Source organism: Mirounga leonina, unplaced genomic scaffold (assembly GCF_011800145.1).
Source record: "Mirounga leonina isolate KUSES-001 unplaced genomic scaffold, KU_Mleo_1.0 Mir_92, whole genome shotgun sequence".
Classification (NCBI taxonomy): domain Eukaryota; kingdom Metazoa; phylum Chordata; class Mammalia; order Carnivora; family Phocidae; genus Mirounga; species Mirounga leonina.
The window spans coordinates 20329008-20343211 of NW_023270852.1; the positions used below are offsets into that span (position 1 = coordinate 20329008).

At 36.8% G+C, this 14204-nt stretch overlaps 1 pseudogene; it reads right to left on the bottom strand.

Annotated features, from left to right (window-relative positions):
• Nucleotides 1-9464: 9464 nt before the first annotated feature.
• On the bottom strand, nt 9465-9580 carry LOC118004330 (annotated as a pseudogene).
• Between the last annotated feature and the right edge of the window lie 4624 nt (nt 9581-14204).

Below are 14204 nucleotides of genomic sequence, written 5' to 3' on the forward strand. Positions count from 1 at the left end.
CAGCCCCTTCCCTAGCTAACAGTACTTTGTTTCTCTAGAAAGCTTCAAGAGAAGAAACAATTGTCCTACAGTTTGCAATTACTTTATAGGATAGTGCAGAAAAAGTACACTAGACAGTTAGTTGTTATGAAAACTAGGTTCAAATTATAATTATCCCATGTTAGCTGAATGGTTCTCCACAGGAGGCTGGTTGTTTGGGTTTGTTTGTTTTGTTTTGTTTTTTTATTGGGCAGAAACTTTTATTTCCAGGACATGTGTGGATAAGTCAAACTTGAACATTCTATTTGAGGGAGTCTGGATGGCTCAGTCAGTTAAGCATCTGCCTTTGGCTCAGGTCATAATCCCAGGGTCCTAGGATTGATCCCCACATCAGGCTCCCTGCTCAGTGAGGAGCCTGCTTCTCCCTCTCCCTCTGCTGCTCCCCCTGCTTGTACTCTCTCTATCAAATAAATAAATAAATGTTAAAAAAAAAAAAAAAAAAAAAACAGAAAAGGAGAAACACCTCTCAACTCATTTTATAAAGCCATTGTTACCTTGGCCAAAACCAAGGTAACAGCCCAAGTATCGGGATCCCTGGTCTACAGGAGTCTGCTTCTCCCTCTACCCTTCCCCCCTGCTCATGATCTCTCTCTCTCTCTCTCTCATAAATAAATAAAAATCTTAAAGAAAGAAAAAGAAGAAAGAAAGAAAGAAAGAAAGAAAGAAAGAAAGAAAGAAAGAAAGAAAGAAAGAAAGAAAGAAAGAAAAAGAAAGAAGAAAGAGAGAGAAGGAAAGAAAGAAAGAAAAGAAAAGAAAAATGTACCAGTACACATCATCCAAGGAGTGGAAATTTCTAGAAAAAGCAAAACTTGCACAGCAGAAGTCATGACTTTTAACAGTATTTTTGTTACATTGGAAGATATATCCTGCCATACATCTTGCAGGGAAAACTTCTTTCAAGAGGGTCATACCTAATCTATCCCATATAGTTAAAAGTGACCAAATCTGAAACATACTAAGTCTTTTTAGAGATGTGGAAACAGGGCCACAGGAGTTGGGTGATATGATTCATGGCAGTCAGGAATCAGCATTTTTATTATCTAATCCTCAGGCTGGATACTTTCCCCCATATCACTCTATCCTTTACTATCCTTTCTACAATACTTCATCTTCCTTACTAAAAACCCCACACCATCGAATATTCCCTTGTTTTAACCAAAAACTGTTCTGCCACTTCCTCCTTTGTTTTCTGTGAGGCTAGATTATAGCCACCCAGGATTTTAGTATATGGACCTTTCCTACTCTTGAAGTGATGTCTTAAGTCAACCATAGGCCAAGTTCTCTTACATTTTCTCTGTTGGCATTATTCTCCAAACCTGGCTACTCTGCTTTGGACACACACCTGTTCTGCTTGTCTCTCAGGCTGTGAAGCCCTTAATGTGGTAACTCTCCTAACAGAGGCGAGTTCACAGGCTGACCTGAGAGAGTGCTGGCTGTGAAGGTGACGTGATATTAAACAGATCTGAAAAGCAGCACAGGAATTCTCTGTCTCTTTCTGATCTTCATCTGTGAATTGAGAGGGCTGGCCTATTGTATTTCTGAGGTCCTTTCCAGGATTAACTAGGTATGAGTCAATGATTTTACCATCTGTGCCAGATTCTTACAATGACTGAGTCTTTCTAGAGTTGCTCTAGTTTTCTGATTCTATTGATGCTCCTCAATAACAAGAACCATTCATTTTACTTCCTTTGAAATATATTTTATGCATAGCCATATATTCCATGTGAGGTAATCAGCCATTTATTACCATACATTCAGTCAGCCAGCCAGCCAGCTAGCCAGCTATTCAGTCATTCTCCCATTCATCCATGCCCTCATTCATCTCCCTAGCCAGTCATTCATTCAACAAAGATCAACTGAACAACCACTACATACAAGAATGTCAGTGAGGCTTTCCTCTAAGGTATTGGCTCAGCTATAAACTTACATGAGATACAGTGCTTGTTTTTAGAGAACATGGGGGAAACTATGGGGTTTCCTGGTGGATGTTTTGGGGTTAGATATAGCTGGATTCAAAATCCAGCTCGGCCTCACTCCTGTCAAGGTAAAATGGCACTAATAATATTTAGTATTACTTCCACTTAAATCCTTCTCATAAAAGGACTTCCCTTTCCCCCAGATAGCTATCTCTATGTACACCAGTGTCCTCTCTCTTGAATTACTACCATAGTCTCCTGGGTGCTATATGTAAAAACAGTCTGTTTTTGCTTTTCAGCACAAAGGAGGCTTTATCTTGGCTATTCTAATAAGGCCTTATATTTTGAAAATTATATCAAATTCGCATTTACCAGTGGATGGGAGGGAATAATATTCAGGGAAAACTTTTTCATGTCAGTCATTTTGCTAGGGACTGTATGTTATTATCTCACTATATCCTGATAATAATCTTTCATAGTAGATATTATTATCCCCATTTGATGAATGAGAAAAGTAAGATTCAGAGGATTAGGTAATTTTCTCATGGGTACAAACTTAGGTACAGAGTCACTCTTATCTTCTGGCTCCAAAGTCTATGCTTGTTTTAAAATAGTTCATTTCTTAAACTTTATTGATCAAAAAACAGAAAGCACTGCTAACCTGTATTTCTGGTATAGATATGACAACCTGTATTTTCTAATGTATAACATTTCCAGATATTTTATTTTTAATTTTAGAAACATGCCAAATTTCTGCTAGACTTTAAAAAATAATGATGGTAGCTTGGAGATATCTAATTATTACCATTTTCTAACCATAGGCACCTATGAATCTGAGACTATGAACCATCCTATATGCCTCATTTAGGATTATCTTTTGCCAAAGCTTAAACCCATTTATAATTCAATGGCTTTAGCCTGCCAAAGCAAACTACCATCCACCATGTATATGTATCGCTTTGTATATGCAATTAATTCATTAATTCTTCATAACTACCCTATCTGGTCAGTACCAGTTCCCCTATTTAGTAATGAAAAGATTAAAATTCCAGAAATTAACTAAGTTTTCCAGGTCACACTGCTTTGGTAGAACAGTAGATGTCCTCCTACACTAAGTTTCAAATTCTGATTTTTAAGGCCCACTGTATTGCGAGATTCCCCCCATCTTTTCGTTCTCACTGCTCTCCAACTTTAGCTGGCTTCCCTACCATAATGGGACACACCAAAATTCATGCCTAACTCTTTCCATGTTGTTGTTCAGTTATCTCTCCACCTAGAATGTCACCCTGATAACAACGACAAATTGCTATAATTTTCCAGAGAACGTACCATCTGGAGCAATTTGCATTCACTATCTTCCTCATTATTTAATGCTCCCAATAGTCCTTTCTGCCAGGTATCATTTTCTCTATTTGTCAAATGGAGAAACTGAAGAAATTGAGAGAGGGTAATTTTACCAAAGTAAAATAGTTCAGAACCAAGGTTTGATTTTGGTCCATCTGAATCTATATGCCATTATCTTAAAAACTATCCTATTGTCTCATAAGAGAAAGGCCAACTCAGAGTCAAAAATGAGGTGTGACAGAAATAGTGTGGTTTCTGGCATTAGCATGCATTCTCAATGGAAGTGATATGGCCTCCACAGAAGCAAAGATTGAGGGGCGCCTGGGTGGCTCAGTCAGTTAAGTGGCTGCCTTCAGCTCAGGTCATGATCCCGGGGTCCTGGGACCGAGTTCCACATCGTGCTGCTTGCTCAGCAGGGAGGCTGCTTCTCCCCTGCCTGCCATTGCCCCTGTTTGTGTTTGCTCTCTGTCTCTCTCTTGCTTGCTCTCTCTGTGTCAAATAAATAAATAGAATCTTAAAAAAAAAAAAAAAAAAAAAAAGAAGCAAAGATTGATTTTAGAAGAGTCAAAAAATCTTACAAAATTCAGTGGTTTGTGGCCTTCCAAAAGGCCCCAAGTACTGTGAAAATTAATGAAGAAAATTAATAAAATGGAGTCAGGAGGCCAGAAGGGGAAGCACTCATGCCCTTTCACTCATGGTCAATCACAGACCACAACAGGAAGAGAGTACCTTGCAAGTTCATATCATTTTAGCTACTAATTACTATCCCAACAGGAGGTAGAAAGATTTTCTTCTTGCCCCCGAAGAGTCAAGCCAATGAGAGACTATCACAACTCATCCAATGAAAAGTCACCACACCACAAATTCCCAGTTTGCTCAAATAGACTTTTTGTTTGTAGCAGTCTTCCCAACTTCCCCATTCCCTCTATAAAACAGTATTCCTGCTTTTTATCTGTACTTGCCTATGGTTTTGCTATATAGCTTGATTGTCCCCAATCACAATTCTCTGCCTTTCCCAAATAAACCCATTTTTGCTGGTAAAATAACTGACAATTTTATTTTTAAAGTTAACAGTACATAAACAGATATACAGTATTTCTGTGGTATTACATTGTCATGGTGGGGGTAGGGATTATTAGAAAAAATAATGTCTAAAAAGACTCCTGAGGGAAGAGTGATAATGGCAAAAAAAGGTTGAGAAACACTGTATTAGGCAAATGTGAGTTCATATTTTAGCTGCAAAATAATTTGTTCTAGGGCTCCTCATACAAAGAGTATTAAAGAGGAAAATGAGCCCTCTGGTCAGCACTGGCTTCAAAAAAGGTGCTTAAGTTTTGTCATCAGGCTGATTATTATAATGATCTTTGATAAAAGCCAAAGGCATAATACTAATATATTTCATGGAGAGATGATTTTGTCGGTGACTATGGGAATATGCTTCAGGGAGTTTGTTTTCTGGTAATATGACTTAATTCAAGCACAGAATACATAGAAGAAGAGGTAAATTACATGTCCCTCGGCTACTTTAATCATGTATTTGCTGTTTCAGTCAGGATTTTAGCAATAACAGAGTTCAAGGTTGCTATCTGGTAAAAAAAAATCTGGATACCTGTCTTCCTAATTTTGCATTTTAAGAGGTGGGGGTATTCTAGTATGCATCTGAAACCTTTGAAACATTTAATAAATAGTTCTTAAACTTCTGCTATAGTACACAAACTCACCCTCACATACTCCTCGTCCATAACACACACATATACATAGACGTTAAAAACACAAAGACAAAGAAGATACAATTTCTGTTGTTGAGAAACTCACAGTCTGAGTATTTCTAGAGCACTAAGGATGAACCTTCATACCAAGACTCTCAAACATACCATTCCATCAGCCCCAAAGTGATTCCCACACCTAACCTCTCCTCTGGTGAATTCCATTTCATCTTTAAGGACTCAATTTAAAAACCATCTCCGAGGAAAGCACTGCCTGACTCCCTCCAGGCAGGTTTAGAGTAAATGTCCCTGTGATTCTGCATGTAACACACCTCCCATCTGTATTTATTTGTTCAGTATCAATTTTCTTGATGGTATATAGATTGTGAGGACAGGACCTATCCTTTCTCACCTTGGAATTAGTACAGTGACCTGTTTATTATAGGAATTAAGCAATCATTTGGTGATTGTGCCATTGATTGGTTGACAATGAAGTAGAGTCAATTCCATAAGCATTTTTTGAACATTATTCATACATCAAACACTGTGTAAGGCACTCCAGTGACAAAAGAGAAGACTGGTGTTTTGTTCCCAAGGACTCGAGTGCATCAGTCAGAATTAGAGTCAGATACAAAGAAGATAATCTATCAGAAAGGGGACTATTCATGTAATAATTCACAATTTAAAGAGTTAAAATGGACAGCAGCACATCTGGGTCAAATGATAAGCTGTTACATAATGTGATTAATGACTTATTTCCATTTTACAAATGACCAATCTGAGGCTGAGTGAGGACATGTGCCCTACCCATGATCACACAGACAGATGGCATCCAAGCTCTCTCACTGGAGGCCTTCCAGCCCCATGATTCACCCAGAAAGCCTTAATTCAAAGCCAAGGAGTGGAGGCTGCTGTGTAGGTCAGTGTTCTTTGAACCTGGAAAGAAAGTGTATCTATCACTGGATTTGCGGAGTTCTCTTGCCTGAAAGACATTCATTTTAAATGTGTCCTATGGTGTCAACAGGTACCATATAATTGATCAAGTATTTTGGGAATGAAGTGACTAAACATCATCCCAAAGTAAGGCTTCGCATCACAGAATTATCGCTCTTTGGCTTTCCTTGACAAGGAGTATAAATCAGCAAGTGAATGCACCATTTTGTTTGGGGAAATTGCAGCTTTATAAATAAAAACACTAATCCATGCTGCTGCTGACCAGCCTTTGCTGCCAGTGCACAATTTAAGTTCCTCACTCATCAGTCCCTGGGAACTTCCTATTGCCAGGTGTTGAATATCATTTTTTTCTTTTGAATAAAATGTTAACACGTATTATAAAAGCTACATGCAGAAGAATGAAACTGGACCATTTTCTACACCATACACAAAAATAGACTCAAAATGGATGAAACATTTAAATGTGAGATAGAAATCCATCAAAATCTTAGAGGAGAAAACAGGCAGCAACCTCTGTGACCTCGGCCGCAGCAACTTCTTGCTAGACACATCTCCAAAGGCTAGGTAAACAAAGGCAAAAATGAACTATTGGTACTTCATCAATATGAAAAGCTTCTGCACAGCAAAGGAAGGTGTTAACAAAACCAAAAGACAACTGACAGAATGGGAGAAGACATTTACAAATGTCTTATCAGATAAAGGGCTAGTATCCAAAATCTATAAAGAACTTATCAAACTCAACACCCAAAGAATAAATAATCCAATCAAGAAATGGGCAGAAGACATGAACAGACATTTCTCCAAAGAAGACATTCAAATGGCTAACAGACACATGAAAAAATGCTCTACATCACACTGCATCCAGGAAGTGCAAATCAAAATCACAATGAGATGCCACCTCACAACAGTCAGAATGGCTAAAATTAGCAAGTCAGGAAATGGCAGATTTTGGCATGGATGCAGAGAAATGGAAACCCTTTTACACTGTTGGTGGGAATGCAAGCTGGTACAGCCAGTCTGAAAAACAGTATGGAGTTACTCGAAAAGTTGAAAATAGAGCTACCCTATGACTCAGCAATTGCACTACTAGGTATTTACCCCAAAGATACAGATGTAGTGAAAAGAAGGAGCACTTGCACCCCGATGTTCATAGCAGCAATGTCCACAATAGCCAATCTATGGAAAAAGCCCAGATGCCCATCGACAGATGAATGGTTAAAGAAGATGTGGTGTATATACAAAGTGGAATACTATTCAGCCATCAAAAATGAAATCTTGCTATTTGCAATGATGTCGATGGAACTGGAGGGTATTATGGTAAGCAAAATAAGTCAATTAGAGAAAGACAATTATCATATGATCTCACTCATATTTGGAATTTAAGAAACAAAACAAAGGATCACAGGGGAAGGGAGGGAAAAATAAAACAAAATTAAATCAGAGAGGAAGACAAACCATAAGGGACTCTTAATCATAGGAAACAAACTGAGGGTTGTTGGAGGGGAGGGGGGTGTGGGATGGGGTAACTGGGTAATGGACATTAAGGAGGGCATGTGATATAATGAGGACTGGGTATTATATAAGACTGATGAATCACTGAACTCTACCTCTGAAACTAATAACATACTCTTATGTTAATTAACTGAATTTAAATTTAAAAAGGAAATAAAATATGTATTGAATTGAGGATGTACAAGACATATTAAAGACAAAAAGACAATTACAGAAAAAATAATATATTATAAAATAAGAAAACTTACAAATACACACTCATTTATAACATTTGAAAATATAAAAAAATAGAATGAAAAATTTTTAAATCTTTCATTATCCTCCTGCCCAGAGATAAGATTCAATACCAGTTTAGAGTATTTCTTCCAATCTATTTCTTTTATATGTAATTTTTATAATTGAGGTAACTGAATGCATAATTTTATATATTATTTTCTAACTTAATATAGATATCATTTTTATTTGCTATTATAAACTCTTTTTTTTGAGAGAGAGAGAGAGCAGGGTGTGGGGGGAGGAAGAGGTGAGGGAGATAGAGAAACTTAAGCAGGCTCCACGCTCAGGGTGGAGCTCCACTCGGGGCTCAGTCTCAGGACTCTGAGATCATGACCTGAGCCAAAATAAAGAGTGGGACGCTGAACTGAGTGAGCCACCCAAGCACCCCTATTATAAACTCTTTTACATAAAATCCACTGGTTTTGTAGCCCACAATGTGGGAAATCACTATTTAACCCATTTTCTACTTGGAAAATTTATTTACTCTTTAAACTAACACAGTGATGGGTGTCTCAGTGTCCAGAGCTCTTTTCATTTTGTTCTGGATTTATTTCCTGCCCTCCTTCAATAAATATGAAACATTTGTCATAAACACAAATATGCTAGGCATTGAAGATACAATGACAAGTGAAAATCCATGTTCATATCCTAAGGTGGATATCAACTAGTGATTAGCCTCTAGAATAAAAGTGTCAAAATAGAAATCTAGAGGATTCTTCAAGGCAACTAACTCAGAGGTAAAATTAATGATAAGGCTTCCTGGAGTGAGTGGCACTTAAAGAGAAGAAGAGCTTGGGTAAAGAGGGGAAGGAAAAGCTGGTTTAGCCAGCTGGAAATGTGTGTGCATGGCTCCTCTGAGAGCCTGAGAGACATCTATTACATCCGGAACCTAGAATCCCAGTGTGAAACAAGAGTGATGAAGCTGAGGAATTAACAGGTGCAAGATCATAAGGGTAAATTAAAGATTTTGTTTTGTTTTGGATATTGATCCTTACCCTGAGGGCAATGTGGAACTATTGAGGTATTTTAGACCAGAAAGTGATACTGTGAGATTTCTGTAAAACGAGACTCCTAGAAATTGGATTATTAGGACAGAAATAACATTTTTAGGCTCTTAAAACACACTAAAAAAAAAAAAAAATCCAGAAGGAAACATTTCCCTTCCATCAGCATTATACGAGAAAGTCCATTTGCTATTGGGTATAACAACATCTCCCACTTGTTAGAACCACTTGTTTATGTTCTAGGTACCGCACTAGGTGGTGCTTTACATGCATTTACTTAGTGAAGCCTTACAGCAACTCTTTAGGACTGACTATATTACTCCTATTTCCTAAGGTTACAAGAAAGAATAATTTTCTCACCAGTCATAGAAGAAATAAATGGCTGGACTGAGATTCAAACCTTATTTAAGCTTGGGTCATAGGGTCCATCCACTCTTCATATGCTTTACAATCTCCCAACTCATTTTTTTTTTATTTTTTTTATTATTATGTTATGTTAATCACCATACATTACATCATTAGTTTTTGATGTAGTGTTCCATGATTCATTGTTTGTGTATAACACCCAGTGCTCCATGCAGAACGTGCCCTCTTTAATACCCATCACCAGGCTAACCCATCCCCCCACCCCCCTCTCCCAACTCATTTTAGATACACACAGTCCCCATGGAATATGATAGCAACACCCATTATGTTAACTACGTTTTATTTATATAAAGTAAGCACTGCATAGAATTTTCTGGAATTTGACTTCTCTTAAGGAAGCCATTTATTAAACTGTTAAGAACAAATACTACACTTGATCTTAGCCAAAAGGCCGAGAAGCGATGGGAAGCCATTTATTGAGAAAGAAAAATAGCAAAGGATAGATGACAGGAGACAGGCTTAGTTACAGGTAGGTGTAATTTATTTACACAATACCCTTTATCTCCCCTGTTATCACTACAGAACAATCTGGCTCCCCCAGATTAATGTTAGCAATAGATCAGATGCTGTGGTCCTGCAGAGTTCCTGACCTAGGGACATAATAAAAGTAAATAACCTAAGCTTAGAAGGAGGTTTCCTTCTCAATGACTTGAGGTTGGAAGAAGAGAGAGTCCTTTGTATGTCTTGCTCTGGAGATAGATACACACACACACACACACACACACATATATATGTACATAATATATACATATATAAAATATATACAATAAAAACATATATGTGTATATATATACATATATATATATACACACACACACACTGTGTGAACTATTCCATGCTTGTTACTTTTGTAGGCTTCCTACAACACAGTATGGTGCTTCTTATTGATGCTAACCCTCGGTCAAGAGAGAGACTGGAGCAATCTTAAAGAATGAAGCCAGCCATGGCTTCAATATTTGCAAATAATTATTTTATTCCCAGTTTTATTTCAATTATGTTTTATTGCAATTTATTGCAATCTATTGAGGATTCAGAAATGTTTCATACAGAAGATTGAAATGTATATTGCAAAATGTATATAAATTTTCCCCAAGGCAGAGACTGAAAAGGAGCAATGATATAGGTCCATTGAGTGAAGCAAAAATAGTTCTCCCACTCAGCCTCTACAAATGTCAATTTCCTTCTTTGTACAGTGATGACAATAGTAATATGTACCATGATTGTGATGAGTGTAAAAAAAAAATGAAGCTTTTTTTTTTTAATTTAGAATTACTGAAATATTTGTTATAGCTCTTGGCTATTCATTATTTTTTTCAATTATTTATTGTTATTGAAAATATAGCTTTATATTTTATTTCATGGAAGTAGGAAAACCATCCTGATAGAATAGTGTAAAAGTAACAAAAGCAAAAAACAAAACAAAAACCCAAATAAACAAAAAACACTATTTGCTAGCATCTAAAGCCCTGAATTTGGGTCCAGGCTTCATCCCTGATAAACTTGATAAAGTTCTCTTGTCTTTAACTTGGGTATATTAGGACTTTCCATCATTAACTAGCACTTTCCAGGTAGATTATTTTCTGATGTTATTCCCTTTCAGTCCTTTTCTGAATACATGGGCTATCCAATGTGGGGAGATGGAAGGGACATGGCTATATCCTTCATTCTTAAGAGAAGAAGAGGGTCAGGAAACAGGATAACCTTCCCTGGCCCAGAAGAGACAGGCAAGTCCTTGAGGCTGGCAATTCACACTCAAGCCCCAGGGTTGATTTCTGTTTCCCTTGGAGTACACAGACAATGGACACAGATGGGGTTCATGGACCAAAAGGCAGCTCATGGAGGCAGGTAAGTGACCGTGTTTACTCAAAGCATGGCTGGCAGTGAGGCATCAGCCTTCCTCCTGAGATGGTGACCCAGGATAGCCACCACAGCTGCAGACTTCACAGAACATTAGCTTTGGAAGTCACTTTTGAGGTCACATAACCCATCTCTCATTGCCGTACTGCAGAGGCTGGCTCCAGAACTCCTACCTTTAAGTTCAGAAAAATATCTGCTACCATCCCCTTTTAGGTAGTAGCTCGTTAGCCCTTCCAGTGAGAGCTTCCTGGGCAGGTATATAAATTGGAGAGCATGCACCAAATGAATGTGCCCTTTGCTGGACTTTAAATCCTTATCAACTTATTTCCTCTCATTCTGATTTTTACCCACGGGCTTGATGACTTTTGTGGTTTGAGCCCCTGACTGTATTATTCTCTTGTATTTGGTCTATACCACGTTTCTATAGTTTTTAAAGACACTGATTCCATATCAGTGCTGAAAATTAGAATATATCATCTCTATATATTACACAAGATGTAGTCACACATGAAGTCCACAAAATTAAAGGAAATATCTTATGAATGCTCTCAACATAAAGTATTTGGCTATATTTTCCTATTCAAATAATTGCAGAGAATACAGCTATGGATGTTTGAGTCCCTTTACAGAGAAATTTTCTTGGCCTATGCATTATTATTAATAGTTATTGTCTCCTCCTTAAAGAGGTGAAAATAGAGAGGAAATTTAACTTTAAAAAAAACAATGGCAAAAGTTTTCAACTGGCTGGACTATCTTTGAATATATTACTATAGTTAATAACTATATCTACTATTGCACAATCAAAAGAATGTCAAGATTTTGGGGCCCACTATGGTGGAGATCAGCAAATATGGTCTGTGGGCCAAACTGCACTTGCCACCTGTTTTTATAAATAAAGTTTTGTTGGAACCCAGCATACTCATTTATTTATACACTGTCTATGACATCTTGTGTATTATTACAATGGCAAAGGTGAGTAACTGCCACAGAGACCACATGACTTAGAAAGCCAAATTATCTGGACTTTTACAAAGTTTGCCAAACCCTGCATTATGGTAAAGAGAACATATAGGATCCAAACTATGTCAGTGTATACAACTATGACCTATTAATACAACTGTTTTCTGTTAAGTTTCTGAGATATTACAACTTCAGTGTTTCTTCAAAACAACATGAAAAAATTTTTGCTTTAGGTAATTGACATACTTTAACTTTTCAATCTAGTTTACCATTTTCTACAGACTTGGAATATAATTAAACAAAACCCAAAAACCTCAACTCTGAACTGAATCCTTGATTACTCAGAGAATTTTTCAAGGTCATCAAATAAACGTAGATTTTCACTGTCTCACTCACACATGGAAGGGCCCATCAGTATGATACAGAGAGACATTATGGCATAATCTTGGTTATACCAAAGTGACCTTTGAAAGTGGCTCATCTAGATTCTGGAAATGTGGCCCTACAAATATTTATCTAATTAGAGTTTAATTTTTCAGTTATTTCTCTTTCTCATGTGACTGAGTTCCTCAAGAAGACTGTATTTTGTCTTTTGTTTTTATTTTCTTTTTACCTGCCTCAACATCTAGCACAGTGTCTGACACTTAGTAGATCCTCAATGTTTATTGAACTGACCTGAATAAGTAGTATTTACTGAATATAACTGAGAGCGCTCATTGGCTGACCTCACAGACCTAGAGGTTAAAAAACTTAAGTGATTATTTACCAAAACATCCCCTGCAGCTAGGGTGGTCCATGCCACACAATTCAGTGAATGACACATAAGTCAAGTCAGTTGAGGAATTTTTGGGAATCTTCTGTTTATCTGGGAATGTCCCTTCTTGCCTTCAACAGAGAAATGAGCCTATTGCTGGGAAAGTTTGCTTCTGAACATGAGACAATTAGCTAATATGTTATAAATAGTGAAGTCGACAGAAAAAAAATAATCTAGGCCTTTAATGAAGCCCCTGTACCAACCCCCGATTCCCCCGATTCCCTATATCCAGATTTCTTATATATTAGAAAAATAAAACCCTGTTTGTTTAAGCCTTTGTTAGTTTGAATATCTATTACTTTCAGCCAAAACCATGCTTAATTGTTTCACTAATCTCAGTGGCAAGATCATCAGTCATGAAATCAACTAGATTACAACACTCAAGAGCAATTCCTATTAGAAATCTTGGCTGACCAGTGATAATGCTAGCTGTCATTAACTAGAAAAGCCTTATTCTAACAGGCGATATTTTCCTTTTTTGATCATATTTTATTTTATTTCAATTGTAGATATTTAAAGTGCACAATATGATGATTTGATATATATTGGGAAATGATTAGCACAATCAAGTTAATTAACATGTCTATTACGTCTCATAGTTGTGTGGGGTGTTTATTTACTTTTTTTCAGGTATAGAATATAGTACTATAAACTATAGTTGCCATGCTGTACATTAGATACTTAGAACTTATGGGGCGCCTGGCTGGCTCAGTCGGTAGAGTATGCAACTCTTGATATCAGGGTCATGAGTTCAAGCCCCACATTTGGCATGGAACCTACTTTAAATAAATAAATAAAACATTAAAAATAGATAGATGATAGATAGATAGATAGATAGATAGATAGATAGATAGATAGATAGATAAATACTTAGAACTGAAAATTTGTGCTCCTTGGCCAACATCTTGAAGGCAGATAATGAAGAAGAGAAATAAGATTTCTGATCATCTACTACATTCCAGAGACTCTATTTGGTGCTCTGTATTTGTATACTTATTAAATCTACACAATGACACTCTGAGGTGGTATCATTAATTCATATTATAGATGAAGAACTTGAGCTCAGAGTTTAAGAAATTTGTTGAAAGCTATACATTTAGAAAGCAACAAAGGTGCAATTCAAAACAAATTCTTTATGACTCTAAAATCCATATTGATTTCAAAATGACCTGCTATTGTTTTAAAGAAACAAGCTTTTGTTCATTCCTAGATTGTCCATCACCTATTAGACAGGCAAACCAAAATAAAATATTCTCTGTGAAGAAAAATCAGTACCTTTTCCAGAAATCAGATATAGGCTTCTCAATCCAGGCCATTCAAATTCCAACCACTAAATCTCCCAGATTTGACTGATATCATTAAATAAAGGTTATTGTTTTCTAATAGGAATTTTCTA